Source organism: Erythrolamprus reginae, chromosome 7 (assembly GCF_031021105.1).
Source record: "Erythrolamprus reginae isolate rEryReg1 chromosome 7, rEryReg1.hap1, whole genome shotgun sequence".
NCBI lineage: Eukaryota > Metazoa > Chordata > Lepidosauria > Squamata > Dipsadidae > Erythrolamprus > Erythrolamprus reginae.
The window spans coordinates 55995476-56018889 of NC_091956.1; the positions used below are offsets into that span (position 1 = coordinate 55995476).

A 23414-nucleotide genomic window follows, 5' to 3' on the forward strand; every position below is an offset into this window, starting at 1 on the left:
ATATTAGGACTCTTGACGTAAAAGCTTATGCAGGTATTTTATGCTTTTCCCCCCAGAGTAAATGTGTAGCATATAAATGTGAAATAAGCTGAAAGCACATTCAACTCACTTTTGTCCTGGTTCAATGATCCAAATCAACACTGCATTCCATTTTTTTTAAAAAAATGCAATTAACAATCTTCTGTATGAATTATTTTATGTAAAATCTAGATCTTGTAGTAAACAGCTTATTGGAAACTGCATCAAAGCATATTCCAGCTAACTATTCAAATAAATTTCCTGATTGTGAAAGAGGTATTTACAATCTTTTTATGGCTCATTACTTTGTTGTGGTAAAGGAACTTGTGTGTTCCAGTGATGCTGGATTATACTTGGGAGTGAACACTTCCTGGAGAGTTTCTAACAGTCACCCATGATGGATAGGTCAAAAAAGAGTGGACAGACTAAATATGATCCTGTGGAAAGGAAACAGTAGTTCACTCCGGTATTTTTGTCAAGAAAATTGAAGGTATGTATGCAACTGGGACTATATCATCATTGTATTTTGAAGAAGAGCCTGGTTGGCTAGAAGGCATATAATGAACTAGAAGAAGAGGGCAAATAAAAATAGCCCTGGTACTTACAATATGACTGAATTAAAGGTGAAAAAGCAGCCAGATGAGGCCAAAAGCAAAAGTTCAATGCTTCAAAGATATGTATAAGATTATAATATGTAATATAAAGTGATAGTGCAAGGCAAACTTGATGTTATCAAAATGGATATTGCATGACTGAACATTGGGAATGTTCAGGGAATCCAAAATCTGAGTTAGACTGGAATGAGTCACTTTACATCTTTATGTTGTCTACTGTGGACAAGAAAATCATAGAAGACATGGAGTAACCATCAATATTGATAAAAAGAGGACAAAATCAGTCCTCAGATACAGCACCCCAAATGACAGAATGATTTCAATATGAGTCCAAGAAAAGGCAGTCAAAATGCAGAAAAAAGAGAAAAGGAACAATTCTATGGCAAACTACCACACCTTGTCAATACATGAACCAGTAAAAGGATGCAGGAATAATAGGAGAGTGTTACCAGTAAAATAGCATTTGGAGTAATGTGAAAAATTGGCTTTAGTGTATGAAAATAAGTAGGAGACAGATTGAAAGTTCCTCCACCTGCCAAATCTATTTTTACACTAAAACCATTTTCCCAATAGTCTAAAATAGTGAATTTGCACAAGCAAGCATTTTATTCTTATATTTTCACGCCTATCCTTTCTTTCTTTCTCTTTCTTTCTTTCTTTCCTTTCTTTGATATATATTCGACATGTTTAATCTCATTAAGCTTCATTATGAAACAAACAATAAACTTTGCAAGCAAAGATGCTGAAGCTTTAGTCAGCTGGCAAAACCAAGATCTTAACTTACTGCAGTTCAGATTGTGAACTCCTCTGTTCAAAATTATAACTTCAAGAAAACAATTGGATCATTAAGGTTCAGCCTACATGGTCATGTGGTAAAGATCAGCAATAGATTTTATGGATTATATTTGATAAACAGAGTACTTCAAACATTGCAAAATTCGTATCTTCAGAGATGAAGCAAAAAAACAACACCCCACCCAACCCCAACCTCTCTCAAAATGCAGAAAGCAAAAGAGTGATTCTGGAAGGGTGCAAACAGAAAACAGAGCAAGCTTTAATTGATGACAAATGCTGATTTACTTCTAGGAAAACGCCAAACTTTGCATGGTACTGTTTATTTTATTTATTTATTTGTTTTGTTAAGTACATATTGGAGGTATGTAAAGATACTTATGCACGCCCCTTATAGTTGAGTATACTGTACTTGCTTTCTTTCACAACACAGTGCTTCAATATGCTTACTGTGCCTTTAAGATGCTGTGCCTTATTTTACAATGTTATGTTTATTTTTCTTTTGAAGGAGGGTCCCTTTTACAATAAACCAGTGTTTCCCAACCTTGGCCACTTGAAGATATTTGGAGTTCAACTCCCAGAATTCTCCAGCCAGAGAATTCTTGGAAGTTTTAAGTCCACAAAGTCTTAAAGTTGCCAGGTTCGAAGACCTCTGATCTAAAGGACCTGTACTTCCTAAATCCAAATTGGTGGAGTTGCCAATTTTTTTGCCCACCCAGGATGAGATCCCGTACAGTAACACTGAAGCTTTTCGCTGCTTCGTTTGTAGTATCGCGTATAAGAGAAGCGAGAAACAAAACTCCGCGTAGGGAGGGGAAGAAACCCCCCCTGCAGTTTTTCCTCCAACGTAACTCATTCTCCGTATAATTTCAACAGGAAGCGTTTTAAATCAGATATTTAAATCTGGCCCGCGACAGCCTCGCCAATTGGCAAGCAATGGGAATGGCTTTCTGCCTTTAACAACCTTCAGTTGGCGGTCAAAGACAAGCCCGCTCCCCTACCGCTTCTGGTTGGTGGGCCAGGTAGCCAGGAATGCCGTGACGTTACCGGGAGGGGCAGGTGTGGCCAGACCCTCAAGGTACTAGAAAAGGTGGCCGGCCCGGGATTGAGCACGCGCAGTAGGCATAAAAACGGACCGAAGGGAAAGGGAGGAGGGAAAGGAGCGAGCGAGCGGCCCGCGTGCGCGAAGTCGACGCTTCCTTGCAGCAGCCGCTGAATATAAACCAAGTTGTGCTGGAGCTGCGCTTTGAAGAGCGGCTCCGGGCGCGAGAGGTGAGTGCTTTTGGTTACCCGGGGGGAGGGGGGTGTTTGTTGTTGTTGCAGAGGGATGAGGGAAAGGATGTTCTGGCTACCCCTTCATGCCCTGGTCCCTTGCTGGGCTGCGACGCGGCGGGTGCAGGCGGAACGGGGGGAGAACTTAAGTTTTTGCTGGCGGGGGGGCGCTGGAAGTGTCTTCTCCTCAGCCCGGGCAAAGGCTGAAGTTTGGTGTGGGAAGGAAAGGGTGGTGTTTGTTTGTTTTTTGTGTGTGTGGGGGTCGGCTGGCTGAACTCTGAGGCGGGGGTGCGACAGCGAGCGAGGGTCTCTTGTCTCCGGACCTGGGAGACTGCCGGCGAGCCAATAGGAAGTGCGGCAGCGGAGACGGGGGGCTCTCATTGGAAGGGGGGAGCCGACGGTTCTGTCCTGGCGCTTCTCCTCAGGCTCTTGGCAGAAGTCGGAGCTGCTGTTGCGGCAGCAGCGGCCGCCTCTGAGGGAAGGGACTGCGGTCCCAGCGAAGTCTTCTGCGGCTCGGCGGGTCCTGAGCTCCTGCCGCCGCCACTGCGCTGCCCTCAAACTGAAGGGGTCAAACGGGAGCGCGCAAATTAATAAGCCATTGACTTTCCCCCTTCCCCCCGCCCGCTTTACGCACTGCTAGGGCTTAAAGAGCAAAGTTGGCAAGGATGTCACGGCTGGTCAGAGGGCTCTTTGGATTGATCTCGATTGCGCGTGCGCGAAACCGCCAAGTATGTGGAAAGCGACCTGGCCGGGTGTTGCAGCTTTTAAAAGGAGAGAGAGAGAAAATTCCCTAATCCACCAATAAACGAACGCCCTGACGTGCCTTATTTGAGAGTTGACATACATTAGTGGATGTGTTGTGGCCACTGAGATTAGAAGGCCCCATTCACTTCTTCCTTGCTTTTCCTAAATGGCAGAAAGGTCCCAAGAGGAAAGTGAAGCCTAGCTAGGCCCTCAGTTGCCAAGAAGTGGTTCAGATTTCATCCTCCTCTTGGACCTCCCCTAAAAGCTTTTATTTATCCTGTAAAGCACTTCTGCCAAACTTAGATATGCTAAAAGTGCATATGGCTTATTGATGGGTTCTTTCTCGATTGTTTTTGGCCATTAGCTTAAAATATTTTCATGGCTTTATTGAGAAAGGTTCTATAGGAAGAGGGTTTCATTTTGAGTCTCAGAAAGAAGACTTCAAAAGTTCCTGCTTCAGCTTTCAGTGTAAAGTGTATTTTTTCCCTCCCTTGAAGGGTGGGCTGCTACAAAGAAAAATTATATCCTGAGTATGAACAATTTTATGTGTTAGAATAAGTTTGCAAAATAATAAAATATCTTCATTGAGTTCAGTGGCAGCACTAAACAGTTGAGCAGGTGTAATTTCTAGCAAGTTTAGAATTGGTTGTCCCATGTGACAAATGTTATCAATGAGAGATCTGTGATTCTGGTCCTGTAAGTTCTCTCCCCTCCCCCTCACTTTTTACTGATGTCCTTAATAAAAATTCTGGACAATTTGGTCTCTCTCTTAACAGCTTTTAGCTTAGAAGTTTTCTGAATTGGAAAGTGCTGCTGTGAATAAAGATCATTTCCATGTTCCCCATACTATTCTTGCATAAAATTGCTTCTGTGCAGTTTCCTTTCACCTAAGCTAATTAGCATCAGGTTTACTCATCACAATGATAGGACATGGTTTGCATTGAACCTGGTTACAATTAATTGATATTTTATCTCTTTCATCCATGCATTTAAGATATGCAAAAAAGTTCAGAGGAACAGAACACAATATTAGAACCAATAACGGAATTTCTAAAGATTGTAGAAGAAAGAGACAATTTCAAGGTGACTTGCTTAGGGTTGTAAACCAAGCTTATGAACCCAACTGTACGATGAACTGCTTTGCGTGATGCTCCACGCTATGGATGATTGTGTGATTAAAACAAATGGCTTGGGTATGCTTACTTTTAGTTAAGAGAAAATGTCAGATGCAGATTTCTGACTTTCTGAAAAGGGTCAGGTTGCACTCTGCATTTCTTTCACATCCAATGAAATGTCCATTCTCCTGCAGCAGCGTTTCCCAACCTTGGCAATGATCAGAACCTGGACTTCAACTTCCAGTGTTGTAAAGAATAGTGACTTCCAGTAGGATTCTCACAATTAAACACACTACAGGTGGTCCTCTGTAGCTGAATGAGGAGACCAGTAATGTCTTCAGGTGGCCAATGGAAGGAGACTGCAGAAAATGCTGCCTCTTCCCCTGCATTTCTTGCTGTGTTTGTTTTCACAATGAAGAAGAAACCATTCACTCTGCAGAGAACCACAAAAGGTAATTCTTTGATCAACTCAGAAAGTATGAAGGGTGTGTGTGTGTGAGAGAGAGAGAGAGAGAAAGAGAAAGATTGGGCAGGCTTGGTGCCACTTTGAGTTTTGATTACCAAACTGAGGTGGTTTTTCTGACCAGTGGGAAACTATTTCCCCTATAGTGTAGTTCCAAAGGATACGCTGCAAAATTTTTTTTGAAAGGTTTCTTCTGGAAAAGTAGTTGAGTTGCAAATTAATTGGCTCTGCTTACAAAGACTTCTGCAGTTACAGAGTATTGTGGGGGGAGGGGAAGAAATTTGGATTGGTGAAGCCCTTGTATTTCTTATACATTAATGTTAATTTGCAAACTTAAATAGACATGTAGTCATTTAGTATGAAGTTCTTTATAATAAAAAATTGATGTAAAATGTATAATTCTTTAGAATTTCAATATAATTTTAAGTCTTAACCATGTTCAATATTCTAATGTCTTTCCAAATTTTTTCTTTGAAAAAAAATCAATTTTAATAATAATACACCTGAATAACCACTTGAATACTGTCTGCAATGATAAAATTGCTGTTGGTCAGCTGCAAAAGGCAATTTACTTAGAACAACTTACATCTTTGCTACATCCAACATCACGAAATAACATTTGCCTATTCCAGATCCTTGGGTGCAGGACTCAATAGGTGGATAAAAATGCTAAATCAAATCTAAACATTTGGTTGACTGCATTCAGCAGCAACAACAACAACAACAACAATAATAATAATAATAGAAAAAGAGGTAGCCTTGTAACCAACTAGCTGGAAGTAAGGATAAAAAATTAATGTAGATTTTAAATTAAAAATTTACATGTCTCTTTAAAAAGCAAGTTTTTGTTCACAAGCAAAGGCAAACTTCTCTTTTCTCATTTTACTGCAAAAATCTATAAAAGTACTTTTATAGCTTAATGTTTGATTCCTTCATAGTTATCTGCATGATTTAGTTAATGATTGTATTCCTAAATTATGTTAAGCCATATTTGGGTTTGCATGTTGAATTTGGAATTTAGTTATTGTAATATATAAACCATAGCATATTATAGTGTATAAATAAGAAAGGTTAGTCCTCAGTAACTAACCTATTTTTATCTGTTCTGGAAAGGGATATCGTCTTTGGTGTTTTTTTGTCCTTTATTTATAGTATCAGTGTAGTACACTGAAGTGACTGGGAACATTTTAGTGATAGAAACATCTAGACTAATGGAATTGATTTTAAAGAATTACAAAAGAAGCTGTTAACATCTGTTTCATGGCTCACGTTTAAGGAACTTAATGTTTCTACCAGATTTAGAAAGATATTGTCTATCTAAATCAATTTATATATTTCCTGACAAGCCAGGTATTGTTCTTTGAATATTGGGGATAGCCTGCGAATTTTGAAACTTATAAAAAGATTAAAGGGTCAGAAATCATTGAAGCCAAAAATCAGCTGGTTGGAACACAAATGCATCTTGGAGCTGAGCTAGGGCAATGACTTTTCTGCCAGCAGATATGGCTCCGCGTGCCACCTGTGGCACCTGTGCCATAGGTTCGTCATCACTGCCTTAGAGTAACTTAGAGTTGCTTGCAAAACAAAAACTTATTCAGACATGCTTAAAACAGATCTTGAACTGTTTGCCTCTTTCCTGAAAATGTAATAAATAAGGCATTTTGCTAGTTTTTCAACTGTTTAAATGTGATGACTTCTAGCAAATGATTGTGCTTTTTGAATAGCCAGCTTTGGAAAAACATTTAGTTGCTTTGAGACTTGTATTTCCTTTTGTTTCTATTTATATAAAACCCTACTGGCAAAGATTCAGAAACCAGAAGGGGCATAATCTGATATCATTGTTTTGAATGATTTCTTGAGTCTCACTAAGAAGTTAAAGGATCAGAAATCATTTTTAAACCTTATTAGCTTAAACATGTAATCACACTTTGAAGACAGAAAACACAATAACCTCTGTATTTCATCAGTTTATTCAAGACAGTAAGTGCCCTGCTTTAAAATGCTGGAATCTAAAATGCCACTGTTAAACATTTTCAGGCACAACTTGTAAATTTGCAACAGTAACTATTGTTGATTATTATTAACATATCAAAATACAGAATATAAAACACAGAATATTAATATGTAAAAATGGAATAAAAACATTAAAAAATGCAAATCATATTTATATATCATCCCTACAGTTAACTCCAACCAGGCCCACATTTTTGGATCACAACTGCTTTGTTCAAATAAAGGGCTGTGTTGTATATGATTTTTGAATTATAATCACACATAAAGTCTGTTTTAATAGTATAAGCATCCCAAGTGGTTGTTTATCTAATGTGCAGTCCAAGATACCAATATCCATCTCTCTTGTACAATTGTAATTTTGTCATTAAGAACAGGTTACTTTATATATTTAAATCTTATTAAAATATGCAGGTATCAAAGAAGAAACTGTATTAAAATCAATATCAACATTGCTGTGATTTCAGTATCTCATGTATGGTTGGTATTCATACTACATAAGAAGTGTTGCATTGTAGGGTAAAGAGCGGAACTCTGTTCTGATTCAACAGGCTTATTCTCATAATTCTATTGTCATCTATTTTTAACAATAATTTAAAGGTCACATTTAGTAAGATGGTCTATATAACTTTGAATAATATAAATAATAAATTATCCAGTTAATGTTTATTTACAAGCTGCATATTTCTTGAATATAATCAGACAACATGCCCTGTAATTTGCTTAGTCATGACTTGTTTAGTAAAGCCCATTGGCAGAATTCACAAAACACACTTTAAACATGCAGCATTCATGGTTTGCAAACCAGAATTGGTGATTCATATAGCAAGCCAGTACAAAAGAAAACAACTGCATTTTGGCCTTGCATGATGTGCATGCTAGCCACACACAAGCTGATTTTCAGCTCATATTAATTGGTTGAAAACCATGTACAAACTCTGGTCCTACTATCAGTCCTACTATCTCACAAATGATGTAGTTTTTTAACCTATTATACCATATTCAAACTAACATCTTGTGTATGAAACAGTTTCCCCTCCAGCAGACTGGTTAGGAGATGGGAAGAATGCCAGCCAGCATTGCCAATCCTGTTTGAGAAATAATATCAAAATTGTATTTCTACTTAGTTTAGTAATATTGATGGGACGGCTCTGAGGCATCAGCCTTAAGAGAAGGGCAGAGATGGAAGGTGAAATCCAAGAAGAGTTTGCAGTAACGTGAAATATGTTAAACTAATTTATTATTTATTTATTTTTGTCAATTACTTATTGATAGTTTACAAAGCTATAACAATGTTTATATAAATGATACTAGTAAGAGAGAAACATAAGGACTGGGGATGGTAGGCATGCTGGTGCACTTATGCACGCCCCTTACTGACCTCTTAGTAATCTGGTGAGATCAACAGTGGATAGTCTGAAGATAAAGTTTTTGGGGCTAAGTGATGATACTAAAGGGTCAGGTAGTGAGTTCCATGCATTAACTATTTGGTTACTAAAATCGTTAGAGAATTAGAAAATTGTTTTTCCAGCTGCTTCTTCTGTGAGGTGGGATGTGTTGAGATGGTTTATTTTGAAGAACAGTGATGGCGTGGGTACAAAAAGAAGCAGCTCAGGCATAAAAACAACACAATCATTTTGTGGAAGTTGCTCAAATTAAAGAAAATATGATGAGAGGTAGGAATCCCTTCATTTCAAAATGTTGCAAATGAATGGCAAACTCAATAACATGCTAAATTAATCATCTGCTGAGCTTCTCATTCTCCACTCAAGATTATTAGGCCAACATTTTCTCTTAATTTGGTAAACTTGTTTCTTTTCTTTCACATCTTAATAGAGGTTCCCTGCCTCTATTGACAGTATTGTCCTCCTTTTTTACAAGTTTACCAGCTTAAAATATTTTTTCATTCAATATTTTCAAAAACATTCTACAATTAATTAAAAAGTCTAATTAAAAATATTAATACTATTGGGAACATTATTAATAAAATAAGACAAAGGAATGTATCCCCAATCTTCCTTACTTTTTCTACCTTTTTCATGTAGTATCTCAAAATCTGATTTCTGAATATATATATTTTGTATTTTTTGCTTGTTTCTATAATGGCTTTTGATTTTCTTGACTGACTAGATGACTGAGAATTCTCCATAGATGTTTTCTTGACTTGTTTCCTTTTTGTTCATTAATGAATTTTAAAAAAAATATTTTCACTTGAAGAAAAATAATTAATATTTTTATTACTTAAATTAGAATGTATTTTCTTCTTCATTCACTATATTTTTCTAATTTAATCACATTTCTGCCTTACTTTATCAACACATCGTTTTTTCCTGCCTCTTACTGAAGTTTCTAAAATAATGTCAATCAAATATGGACAGATTTACATTCTTTGTTATTCATCCAGTATCAAGTGTGTGTATAAAATAGAATAGAATTCTTTATTGGCCAAATGTGATTGGACACACAAGAAATTTGTCTTTGGTGCATATGCTCTCAGCTTACATAAAAGAAAAAATACATTTGTCAAGGATCATGCGGTACAACACTTAATGATTGTCATAGAGTACAAAAAAGCAATCAGGAAACAATATTAATATATATTGTAAGGAAACAAGCAACGTTACAGTCATACAGTCATAAGTGGAAGGAGATGAGTGATAGGAATAATGAGAAGACTAATAGTAATAGTAATGCAGCCATATTGAATCGTTTGACAGAGGTGAGTGAATTATGTGTTTAGCAGAGTGATGGCGTTCGGGAAAAACTGTTCTTGTGTCTAGTTGTTTTGATGTCCAATGCTCTATAGCATTGTTTTGAGGGGAGGAATTGAAACAATTTATGTGCAGGATGCGACGGGTTAGTATACTAGAAGCATATTTTCAAAAGCATAAAAAAGTTAGATTAGAATATTGGATCAAATTTTTAAAATTTTAAGGAGTCATTTAGCAAATAACTGTTAAAAGTGTATATTGGATTCTTCCTAGTTTTCTAGAAAACATTGTTATAAAAGTCTTTGGAGAGGGGCGGCATACAAATCTAATAAATTATTATTATTATTATTATTATTATTATTCATTATTATTATTATTATTATTATGAAATCGTTCTTCAAATAAGTACATCTCTACTGTATGTCAACAGCTTAGAAAGTATTTATGTTATCCGTATGCTCATACAAAGGTGTGTTGAATAAGGACAGATGACTGTAAAATCTTCCTTGTGATGGGTTTAGTATTTTAGTTTCTACCTTCAATGTCAATGCCTCTTTTTAATTGCTAATACACCCTTTTACTGAAATCAGGAATTTTATTCACATATTTCACTCAAATGGAACTGTCTACTGTAACCTAAGGACAGTACAGTTCCATATACCTGAAAATCAATGTACATCGAGCAGTTGCTTAGTGGTTTTGTCAAATACCAGCATTTAATTATGGTTTTAAGCAAAACCTTTCCATAGCAAACAATGGGATTGATTAATGACTGCCATAAAAACATTGAAAAATTGGATTGGTCATTTGCACAGCCATTTTGACTTGCAACTATAATGGGCAGGCTCCACTATGCTCATACTCAAGGACTACCTGTATAGGGCTACAATTGAGCCCAAAGTTAATATTGTTTATGTGAAAAAAGTGAAGGTCTCTTTTTATGACTTTTCTTGCCACATTTGTTAAATGAATTACTGCAGTTGTTAAATTAGTAACATGATTATCAAATGAATCTGGATTCCCAATCATTTTGCTTATCAGAAGGTAGTAAAATGACTCCTGAACACTGTAACTGTCATAAATATTGGTCAGCTATAAATCACATGACCATTGGCATGTTGCAATGTGAAAAACGGTTATAAGTCTCTATTTTCAGTGCCATTGACACTTTGAACGGTCACTAAATGAACTGTTGTAAGTCAAGGACTTCCTGTAAGCAATATATGGCTATAAAGTTAAATTAGCAGATTGCTATCCCATCTTCTTTGCTTGGCGATTTTAAAACTACAGAATTTTTTAAAAACAGAAAACAATAGCCAATGTCCTTGGATCAAACTCTATAATTTCATTGTAGCAGTTCTTAGCTCCATATCCCATATTAAAAAAAATAATTTATGCTGCTGATGTTCATGATAAAGCATTCTGTTGTAGGGCTTTATTATACTGCTTAAAATATTTCTTGAAGTATTTCTTCTCTATTCCTATGTACATGCATTAATGTTGATTATATGCTGTAATGTAAAAACAGTTGGTAGTTATCAACATGGTTATTTGCTAAAACTGAATTGAACTGATTAGGGCAAAGTGTACATTTTGGCTGTTTGACATATGAAATTAAACACCTGCATGCTTATCTGCAGTGCTGGTGGGACTCAGAGTAAAAATTGCACGAGATGTTTTACAGTGTAATTAAATAAAGGTAGACTAAGCATATTGATGGGAGAGTGAAAGATTCTGTAGAGGTCATTCAGTAATACCCGTAGAAGTTATATTTAGGTCTTGTGTTTGACAGAGTCCAGCTAGAGTAAAGCTGCTATTAATATAGTTAAGTTATTTATATGTAACGTTCTGTAGTAAGATAGTAACATTGCTTCTCCCAGTCTCGTAGACACTGATTCAAGAATCACTGGAATTATTCCTTTGCCATCAGTACTTACCCCTACTGTTATGGTTATTTATGAATGTGAACAATCAGGTTAAACAGTAAAATATAACTTGTTTAACAAGCCTTACGAAATGAAATTCTGCTTGTTGTCTTGCTAAGAATAACACTGTTCATGCAGATTATTTGCATGAAGAATAAATGAAATTTAGTGAGTTAAGGACTCACTAATGCACTGTTTCTCAATCTTAACCTTAGGTTCTGTGGACTCCAACTCCTAGAATTCCCCAGTCAGCATACTTAAGGTTGCTAAGATTGATAAACACTGACCTAATATTTTGGAAATATATAAAGTAGTTGTGGATATTTTACTCAGATATGATATCTGTGTAAAATAGGCATGAGCAGGTTTCAAATATAATCTAATGTTCTAAAATTTACCAGTCAGAGACTGGTACAAACAGGATATGGCTGAGATTAAATAATGTTGAGCCAAGAATCTGTTCTGAATACTAGAATTAAATGTTCAGAGTCTTTAAGTAGTAAAGCTTGATGACTGCTCTTATTAAACTAACAAGACTTGTTTACTCCCAGTTAGTTACTACAAACTATATCATTATCTATATTAAATGATATACTACACTAAATTTGGAAATTTGGAAAAGACTGTGGGGTTACAATATTTATTAAATTTATATGCTGCCACTTTCCTGTTGAAGTGACACTCTATATATCAGGGGTCTCAAACCTTGGCAACTTTTTAAGCAGTGTGGACTTCAACTCCCAGAATTCCTCAGCCAGCTTGCTAGCTGTGGAATTCTGGGAATTGAAGTCCATACTGCTTAAGGTTGCCAAGGTTGGAGACCCCTGTTCTATATAGTATTATAAGTAAAGGCATCCTCATATGGCATCTGGGACAAATCTTTCTGTGAAAAATGGGTTTTCCTCTGCGCAGATGGTGTTTTTACTTCCGCAGCGCTACTTCGCGAAAAATCGATCATTGCTAGGGGTCCTGGAACGGAACCCTCGCAATGATCGGGGGATCACTGTAGATGACCTAGGATATCTTACAAATTTTATGATTATGTAATTCTAATAATGATCTGATGTATAAGTGTGTTAAGGAATATCTGATTAAATAAAAAGATGAGAACTATTAAAACAAAATTTGTATTTAAAATAAATCCAGCAGTATAGTAATACAGTAATACCTCATGATACAAACTTAATTGGTGCAAGGAGGAGGTTCGTAAGACGAAAGGTTCATAAGACGAAACATTGTTTCCCATAGGAAACAATGTAAAGTCAATTAATCCGTGCAACAACAAAAAAAACCCGCAAAAAAACACTGCCGCCCGGCTGTCACCTTTTAAAACAGCCTGGGGGCTTCGGCGTTGGGAGGCTGCTGAGAAGCCCCCCGGCTGTTTTAAAAGGTGACAGCCGGGCGGCGGGGCTTCTCAGCGAAAGTTCGGGTTTGGGAGGCTGCTTTGAGGAGGCGGGGAAGCCTCTTGCAGCAGCTGCCACAGGCGCCGGCTTCCCCGCCGGTCGCCCGCCGAGGATGCTGACCTGCTGCCTCGCGGGGAAGCCGGGCAAGAGCGATCTTCTGCCGGCCATGGGCGAGCGGCGGGGAGTCGCCCATGGCCGGCAGAAGATCGCTCTTGCCCGGCTTCCCCGTGAGGCAGCAGGTCAGCAAGAGCGATCTTCTGCCGGCCATGGGCGACTCCCCGCCGCTCGCCCATGGCCGGCAGAAGATCGCTCTTGCCTGGCTTCCCCGCGAGGCTCCCCCATCCTCGCCCGCTGCCCGCCCATCCAGAATGCTGACCTGATGCCTCGCGGGGAAGCCGGGCAAGAGCGATCTTCTGCCGGCCATGGGCGAGCGGCGGGGAGTCGCCCATGGCCGGCAGAAGATCGCTCTTGCCCGGCTTCACCGCGAGGCATCAGGTCAGCAAGAGCGTTCTTCTGCCGGCCATGGGTGACTCCCCGCCGCTCGCATTGGGGTGGGGGGGCTGTCAGGACACCCCCCCACCCCAGCACTTTGCATCCCGCCGGCTAAGAGCAATCGGGCAGCAGCTTCTGCCGGACACGGGTAATGAGCGGGACAGAGAAGCGGGGAGAATCAGGAGGCTCCTTTGGCGGCTGGAGGCTGCCTGGCTTTGTGTTTTTGGCTGGGGGAGGAAGCAGTAGGACCTTCCTAACTCCCTCCCCCCCAGCCAAAACCCCAAAGCCTGTTTGCTGCCACACGATTTAGCCAGGACAGGAGCGAAGTGACGTGGAGGAATGGGGAGCTGAAACCAGGCGGTTTCAGCTTTCCATCCCTTTACGTCACTTCGCCGCTAAATCGTGTGGCAGCAAACATGCTTTGGGGGTTTGGCTGGGGGGGAGGGAGTTAGGAAGGTCCTACTTCTTCTCCCCCCCAGCCAAATCCCCAAAGCATGTTTGCTGCCACACGATTTAGCGGCGAAGGGACGTGAAGGGATGGAAAGCTGAAACAGCCCGGTTTCAGCTTTCCATCCATCCACGTCACTTCGCCGCTAAATCGTGTGGCAGCAAACATGCTTTGGGGGTTTGCTGGGGGGTGGCAGTTAGGAAGGTCCTACTTCTCCCCCCCAGCCAAAACCCCAAAGCATGTTTGCTGCCACACGATTTAGCGGCGAAGTGACGTGAAGGGATGGAAAGCTGAAACCGCCCGGTTTCAGCTCCCCATTCCTCCACGTCACTTCGCTCCTGTCCTGGCTAAATTGTGTGGCAGCAAACAGGCTTTGGGGTTTTGGCTGGGGGGGAGAAGTAGGACTTTCCAGCAGCCTCCGAACGCCGAACGCGGAAGTTCGGGTTTGTTCGGCTTCGGGAGGCTGCTGGAAAGCCCCCCGGCTGTTTTAAAAGGTGACTTCCGGGCTGGGGGGCTTCCCAGCAACCTCCCGAACCCCGAACCCGGGTTCGGGGGGGTGCTGGCAAGCCCCCCAGGCCGGCTGCGACCTTTTAAAACAGCCGCGCCGCTTCCCATCTGTCTCCTGAAGCCGAACGCGGAAGTTCAGCTTTGCCGTTCGGCTTCAGGAGACAGATGGGAAGCGGCGCGGCTCTTTTAAAAGGTCGCAGCCGGCCTGGGGGGCTTCCCAGCACCCCCCCTAACCCCAAACCCGGGTTTGGGGGGTGCTGGGAAGCCCCCCAGGCCGGCTGCGACCTTTTAAAACAGCTGCGCCGCTTCCCATCTGTCTCCTGAAGCCGAACGCGGAAGTTCGGCTTTGCCGTTCGGCTTCAGGAGACAGATGGGAAGCGGCGCGGCTCTTTTAAAAGGTCGCAGCCGGCCTGGGGGGCTTCCCAGCACCCCCCGAACCCCGAACTTGTGCCGAACTTCGGGGTTCGGGGGGGTGCTGGGAAGCCCCGCCGCCCGGCTGTCACCTTTTAAAACAGCCGCGCGGCTTCCCAGCAGTCTCCGAACACCGGTTCGTAACTCGAAAAAAGTTCGTAAGAAGAGGCAAAAATTTTCTGAACCCCAGGTTCGTATCACAAGTTGTTCGTAAGACGAGGGGTTCGTATCTTGAGGTATCACTGTACTTCTAAATTCCAGGATCCTGAGATTTAAAATGCATAAAGCAAGCAGTTGCAATATTCAAGATTTACAAAAGCACTGAATAAATTATATTAATATTGAAATAAAATAGGATTCAGTTAAACATATCATCTTGCTAGCCTCTCTATTTAAAGGAGAGTTTGGAATTTGATTACAGACGTTTAATGTGTTGGACAACTTCAGCTGATGTCTGCATACATTGGATGTAATTTTGAGAGCAGTGAATAGCATATAGTGGTTTGGGAACCGGATTGTAATACAATCCTGGTAGTAGGTGTAACTGAGACCTACTTAATTTAATGGATCTTTAAGTGACATTCCTGCTGTTGAATGTTTGTTAGGTAATGCAGGGACTTCTATAATCTATCCCTTTGTAATGTGGCTGCATGCATTGTACATTAAAAAAAAACAGGCTTCAATCTTGTATCTGCCATTTGATGCCCTTGACCCCTCCCATACCTAATCATACATGAGAGGTTTATACATTACAGTATACTACCTTATAGTAACATATGATTACTATGTTTATAGCACGTTGTAATGGACTATTTCCTTCACTCAAGTGTCCTAAAAATCATACCAAGAATTAGGAACCTAATTAGAATATTAAGGTTTCCTAGGCAAATCGAATAATATTAAGCAGGGTGGAATGTATAGACAAGGTGGCTGGCAAACAAAGCAAAAAAATACATAAGCATGAGCTTGCACTCAAAATCTCATTGAATTAACTATTTTTAATTAATTTTTGATGGAAGGGGGGGGGGATTCCAGATTTACCAGTTCTTCTAACTTGGGCATATATTGCACAGGTCTGAATTTCTTCCAATCACTGTAGCAATTACAAAATAAAAGACTCAGAGTTCAGTTTTGTGAATCTTGTTTAGATCATCTCCTGTGGCTAGGTGTAGAAGAGAGAAAAGTGTGTGTATAAAATTGAAAATGATTTCACTTTATTTTCTTGTAGTTCATTGGCCTTAAGAGCCCATTCTTGACTATTTTATGTTGGAAAAGAAAATGGAAGCCCCATTTTCCATTATTGAGTAACAGTAGCCTAACAAATCTCAATTTTAAGAAGGTAACTAATACTCAGTTTCATACCTTATATATAATAATGTTCAAAAGTGTCTGACCATTTTAAATAACTGCTATAATTGTCTAAGACCCAGAATGTAAATGCTGCACAATGGCACAAAATTATTTATATTACTCTTCAGATAACTCCTTCAGATTAAAAGGTTTAGCAAATAATCTTCTCTAGCAGTCACTAAACAACATGGAATACCATCAGTCTGCTGTCCTCTGCCTCTTAAGTGTGTAATGGGATGTTCACTTTACCAACTTCTTTTTTCTGTATATAAAATAGAGTTACCGGTAACTGTTGCTAGAGGCTATTGGATATCTATGTGTTATGTCCTTATTTAAAAGCCATGAAAAGCTTTGAAAGAATCGCTGGACCTTATATTGCTGGCAGACTACTTGATGTAGGGTTGGCAGCTAGTCCCAGGAAAATTCTTCTGCTAGAAATAAGTTATTAAGTTCTGCCTTGTTACTGCTGCACTACTGAACTGCTGAATCCACCCTGTCTCATGAGAGGAGCCTTTGTAACAGGAAGGGGGGGGGGGAAATCCACATTTTTCTTGCTCTAGTATTTTGTAATGTGCTGAAGTATGTTAGAATACAATCTGCAAACTGAAGAGTAGTAAAACAAATACAGGAAAGAAAAGAAAAATACTACTTTAAAATTACTCATTTTAAAATGTTGATATTAGATTCATTCATATGTGCCTTGTTTAATTTTGAAGTCTAATTTCAGTATAGAGTAGACCACAGAATGTCTGTTTCATGTATCATGAAATTTATTTCTTTATTTAATTAAATTATAAAGATTAATCCATACTGTGATTGAGCATAGTATCTTATCGGAATCATGTAATGAATATATGTTATTATTAACGTGAAGAGGTTTATAAGAACCAGGTGAGTACTAGTATGTTTTCTTGAAAGAAATAAAGTATGATAGTATTTGCAATTTCACCTACTTTGGTGATGAGTAACTACTGTAGTTTATATCTTAGGTTGCCAAAGTAAAAGAGAATTAGATTAATGGGATTTTAAATATACCATGTCAGAAATTCTTATACCTACTAAAAACCTGTAGCAGACTATATTAAGAAAATCATACAGATTAAGCATTAATATAAAATTCATTCAACTTCATGGAGTGAGTCACAATGCGATTTGTTAGTCATATGTAGCATTAAATTCGTTGGATTATAGTCATATAATAATTTGCTTGCCAAGAAGTAAGTGTAGGCTACATTGAGGTTAAATGTTGATATTTATGATTAGTTCTGAACAAAATTAAGTTGTTGTTACTATTATGCATTGAATTGAATTATAAGTACTGTGAATGTTCTATGACCTTATGATTATGAAAATACTTGTTAGGCACATATGAATCAAAACATAGCAGATGTTCACTGGCTCCATTATTACTATTTAAAATGCTAATGTTTTGTTTATTTTTAGATCAAATAAGAATTCTGGATACCTAGATAGATGGGGAAGGGGTGCTGGTTCAGTGGTTAAAGACACTGACCACCTCAGCTGGAGAGAAGGGGTGAGCTGCTACCCGGATGGGTGGGGGGTGGGGAAGAATGCAGTGGGGTAGCGAAAATGGAGCTCCACCCCAGAGCACCCAATTTGAACCGAAAGATATTGAAAGAAAATGCAGGGCATCCTCTTTGGGCAGCCTCTGCGTTCTTCCCAAAAGCATTTAAAAACCTCAAAGCTGGCAATTCTGCTACAAACAAAAGTGTCTAGGAAAAGTATAAGGAGATAAGATCTGGAATTAATTCTATGTGATCTGGGTTTTTGCATCCCCATCCTTTCCAAATGGCATTCCTACCTGGTCACATGACCATCAAACACATCCACAAAATAAGCCATTTCTCACAGTGTGGTAGTAAAGTTTCTTATCAGGAAAGACTTAATGAACTCAATCTGTATAGTCTGGAGGACAGAAGGGAAAGAGGTGACATGATCGAAACATTTAAATATGTTAAAGGGTTAAATAAGGTTCAGGAGCAAAGTGTTTTTAATAGGAAAGTGAACACAATAACAAGGGGGCACAATCTGAGGTTAGTTGAGGGAAAGATCAGAAGCAACGTGAGAAAATATTACTTTACCGAAAGAGTAGTAGATGCTTGGAACAAACTTCCAGCAGACGTGGTTGGTAAATCCACAGTAACTGAATTTAAACATGCCTGGTATAAACATATATCCATCCTAAGATAAAATACAGGAAATAGTATAAGGGCAGACTAGATGGGCCATGAGGTCTTTTTCTGCCGTCAATCTTCTACGTTTCTAAAAATTTTGGTAGCCCTTCACTGGCTGACAGCCTGTGTTTGAGACCCAATCATTGTGCAATGAAGTGAGTTCCCATTACTTGTCCCAGCTACCTAGTATGATAGTTTGAAAGTATGAAAATGAGAGTACTACTTCAGTGGGAAGGTAACAGCGTTTGAGCACCTCAGTGTATAGTCATGCTGACATGAACATAGAAGTGTTTTTTGGACAAGGTGGGAATCAGACATGACTGGACTGGGGAAATCTTTATCTTTTAAAATATATAGATCCATTTTGAAAATTCCAATAACAATGAAGAATGAATGATAAACTCAATTTATATTTTTAAAAACATTTCTCTGACTTAGACTATTTCTTCTGACATCAACTTCCAACTTAGAGTTGTTTTAACCAACTACTGTAATAGGATTAAAAAACATTTAATTAAAAAACATATGGGGCTACCTTTGGCTTACATAGATTCCCAGTGTTTGTTGTCTAAATTCAAAAGTCACTTAATATTTAAAGAAGAAAACATCTCCTCCTGTGACCCTCCCAAATAATTAGCTTGACTATAGCTAATTATATACAGTACAATAAAACAATAGGCTGACTAGCACTGATGATAATATCTATTTTGGGTAATGAAACATCTGCAAGGAAACAACCATGCTCAGAATACCAAGGACTCTTTATTACAACCTTGAGCTACAAATATTTTCCTTTATTGGTACTGTAGGTTAAAGTGCAACCATGCCATTGAGACACATTAACAAAACTACTTTGTGATAAAGGGAGGTTTGAATAGTTTTTGGGGGGACATTTCATCCAGTACTGGGATTCTTTTTTTTTTTTTACTATCGGTCCTGTGGGCATGGCTTGGGGGGCATGACTTGTGGGGAAATGCCAGGGGAAGGATACCGTAAAATTCATTTCACTCCAGGGGAAGGTTACTGCAAAATTCCCATTTCCTCTCGATCAGTTGGGACTCAGAAGGCAGAGAATAGATGGGGCAGGGCCAGTCAGAGGTGGTATTTACTGATTCTCCAAACTACTCAAAATTTGTGCTACCAGTTCTTCAGAGCTGGTTAGAACCTGCTGAAACCCACTTCTGATTTCATCTTGAAAAATAAAAGGAAAAAATCTCTAAAACCTGCTTTGTCTCCAAAGTAGCAGCTATCCATTCTATTTGTGATTACAGTGCTTCTATTACATCCTATACCAGTGAAGGTGAACTCTTTTTTGGTTCGCATGCCAAAAAAAGGGGGCTGTGGGGGACACGTGTTGGCATGCTCACACCCATAACTCCATACAGGAGGGCCCCGTGCATGTGTGCATGACACACACTCACACCCGGCATGCGATGGTCCTCCTGTTTTCCACAGCCTCATAGCCTTTCTAGGAGCCTGGGAAGGGCAAAAACAGCCTTCCCTAACCCAATGGAGGTCCTCCAGAGGCTGGAAACATTCTGTTTGCTAACTTCTTCAAGTTGGGAAACAGGACATTTCTGGCCTCCGGAGAGCTTCTGGGGGGAGGAGTCTGTTTTTCACCCACCCACCCCAGCTCGTAGAAAGGCTATGAGGCTATGGAGAGCGGAAAACAGAAGGGCCATTGCATGCCGGGCGTGGGTGGGTGTTCCAAGGAGAGTTGCTCGCCAGTGGACTTGACTGTGGTGAAATTACTGGAATTCTTGCAGCAGGGGCTGAACAAGGGGCTGTTTCTCAATACAGTCAGGAGGCAGGTGGCTGTCTTATCCTCTGTGTTGTCTGCTGACTATTTAGAATCTTTGCTGCAGTACCCCGCAATACACAGGTTCTTAAAGGGGACTACTAACCTGTGCCTGTCTATGGTCCACAGGTATCCCACATAGGATCTTACTAAGATGCTCACCTCACTAATAGGGACCCCTTTCGAGCTTCTGAGAACATTTTCTCTTTGTCACTTCTTGTAAGATAACATTCCTGGTGATAATCACCTCCGCTAGAAGGATTTCTGAGCTCGCCGCCCTATCGGTTAGAAAGGACCTTTGCATTTTCCATGCTGATCATGTCATCCTATGTCTAGACCCTACCTTTGTGCCCAAGGTGAATTCCCTCTTCCATAGGGCCCAGGAACTTGTCCTCCCAAATTTCTGCCTAGCCTCTCCCCCTCCTTGGAGAGACAGTGGCACACCCTTTATGTCTGATAGGCCCTCAAAGTTTACATCAAGCACACATCCTTGTTGCACAGGACGGAGGCCCTTTTTGTGTCTTTCCAACCCAGTTCCATGGGCCAGAAGGTTTCTCTTTTCACAATTGGTCAATGGTTGCATAGTGCCATAGCTAAATCTTACGACCTTCAGTCCTTACCCAGACTTAGCCATGTAACAGTGCACTCAACGCACAGTGCAGCTATGATGGCAGTATGCTCCATGCAAGCAACCATCAAAGAGGTCTACAGAGTGGCTACCAAGGCTTCACCAATGCCCTTTATTTTATTTTATTTATTTTTACATAGATAATAAAACAAGCATACAAATAGACAAATAAAAACAAAACAGTAAATGAAACAAAACATATAATTACAGACATTTGTGAAAAATAATTTTCCCACTCTTTCAGACTATTTGATCAGAGAATTTTTTCCTCTTAAATTGGTATTCATTTATTAACGTATTGCTTTGCTTTGCTTATACTTTTCTAATTTGCAATTTATTTATTTTATCATTGTCCTTTTCTCTAGCCAATTGTAGAGATTTCCCCATATCTTATAATATTCTGTATCTTCTTTTCCTTCTAATTTTTTGGACATTCTGTCCATCTCTGCACATTCTAGTAGCTTTTAAATAATTATACCTTCTTCCGGGATTCTGTCTGCTTTCTATTGCTGGGCGTAAGCTATCCTAGCAGCTGTCAATATATGGATGGCCAAATACTGCCAAAGCCTCCTTAAGCACCATCGAAAGGCTCCTCTGGCAGTCCAGAAAAGCCCAAGATGACCGAGATTAAAGGGGGAAGGGAAGGAAACTGGCCGGGCCTTCGAGCCGCTCTCAAATCTCTTGGAAAAATTTTCTGGGCTTGGGGTCTTAAGTAGAAAATGGTTCTTAAGATGAGGCAAAAAAAATCTTGAACACCCGGTTCTTATCTAGAAAAGTTCTTAAGTAGAGGCGTTCTTAAGTAGAGGTACCACTGTATTTTATTTTATTTTGAGTGGATCTTGGGAGAAAAGACACCGAGTCTGTCTGTCGGTCTTCGTCAAAGAGGGGGCAATGGAGGCAGAGGTGGAGATTCACAGTTTGACAGACCCACTCCTCATTGGTTGAATGGACGGTGTCATCCCCATACTTGAATGTTGGCTCCACCCTACTAGAAGAGGTATATCAGATAAGGGCCAATCTCTCATTACAGACAAATATGTACATTTTATCTATTTAACCAAGGCTCTTAAAATTGTTTTATGGATATTTTAATGTTTATGTTCTTTATAATTTTATGTTAGCTGCATTGTTTATTCTGGTTAGATTTTTTAAAAAGAATATAAATCAAGTAAACAGTTATGGTGCAGCCGCAAACAGAAAAATAATGATTAACCACAGAAATATGCAGAGCTCTTGCATTGCTGAGAGTAACTTTTCCAATACTATCATGGATGTCTTATCAAAATAAAAGTTTCAGTGAATTCAGAAGAACATATTTTCAGATACTGTAACTATACAGTATTAGATTGTAGTTAATTTCAGCTTTTTAGAAAATACTCTTTTTCATCCTGTCATTCTTCATTGATAACAAAAGCACAACTGAAACTTGTATTTTAAAAAAAATCAAGATACTTGAAGTAAGTCATCCCTCCCACAAAGATCATTTACAAAAGTTAATGTTTTAGGGATAATAGAAAGTAGAGGCACATCAAAGTAACATTTGCTGCTTAATAAAAGTGTCTTCAGTCTCTCCAAGATAATTTCTATCAGATTTTGGCAAAACATTATGTACACCATTAACTAGGACAGTTAATGAGTTTCACTTTTTGTATCAGCAGAAACATGAACTGTCAGTTACTCTAACAAATTTTTAACTAGATCATTTAAAAAACATTTGCGGTGGATGCGGATTAAGCACACCGACACAGAAAATGGGATATATGGGTCACATTTATTAATTTGCTATTAGGACCTGCAGAGGTAAAACGAAAGAGGGCGAAAATGCCAATCAGAACATTCCTGTGCAACTTTGGGCGAAAACCCTCTGCGGAGCAAGGGAGGGTCCCCTTGAACTTAAACTTGGCCTTGAACTTGACCCTCTCTTGCTCCCTGCCACGCCCATGCATGTGGGGAGGCTCACCCACCCTGGTGGTCATCTCTGGGCATGCGATGGGTGAGCCCCAGGGGCATCTCTCCTCCATGACTGGGCTGGCTGAGCCTTGTAACCATGGCGGGGAGCGACCCGTCACCTTCCAAAAAATGGCAAAAGGAGATCACACAGTTGCTGATACCAGTTTTTTCGCCCCTTCCCGCCTCTCTGGGACCAAAGGGATAGAGAAATAAATGCCAAATTGTGGGCCGAATGAACCAAATCATAAAGGCTAGGAGTGCTGGAAACCCCCTAACCGACACCTCACCCCTACCAGACGAAACTAAAGGCGTTATGGCCGCCAAAAATTCCTGCTTGGCCCCCATAGACACACTGCATAATGGGGGGGGGGGGCGGGTGCCTGCGAGCCAGGCCGGCAGCAACAAAAGAGAGGAGGTGAGCGGCGCTTTGCCCCTTTATATGGGGGATGCTGCTCGCCTCCCCAGAACTCGTCATGCCCTGCGACGTGCGCGGGGGAATGCTGGGAACTTGGGGGGCCTACCCTCAAACACCCACACACACACACAGGGGGTCTGCCACCGGGCTCCT

General features: G+C 39.9%; 1 protein-coding gene across 2 annotated transcripts in view; it reads left to right on the top strand.

Moving 5' to 3' along the window:
* Positions 1-2535: 2535 nt before the first annotated feature.
* MTUS1 (microtubule associated scaffold protein 1) overlaps positions 2536-23414 on the top strand; it is a 121695-nt gene continuing 100816 nt past the window's right edge. For both annotated transcript variants that reach the window (XM_070757619.1, XM_070757621.1), the window contains exon 1: positions 2536-2696. The gene's annotated coding sequence lies outside the window, so the exon portion shown is untranslated. The remainder of the gene's footprint in view (positions 2697-23414) is intronic.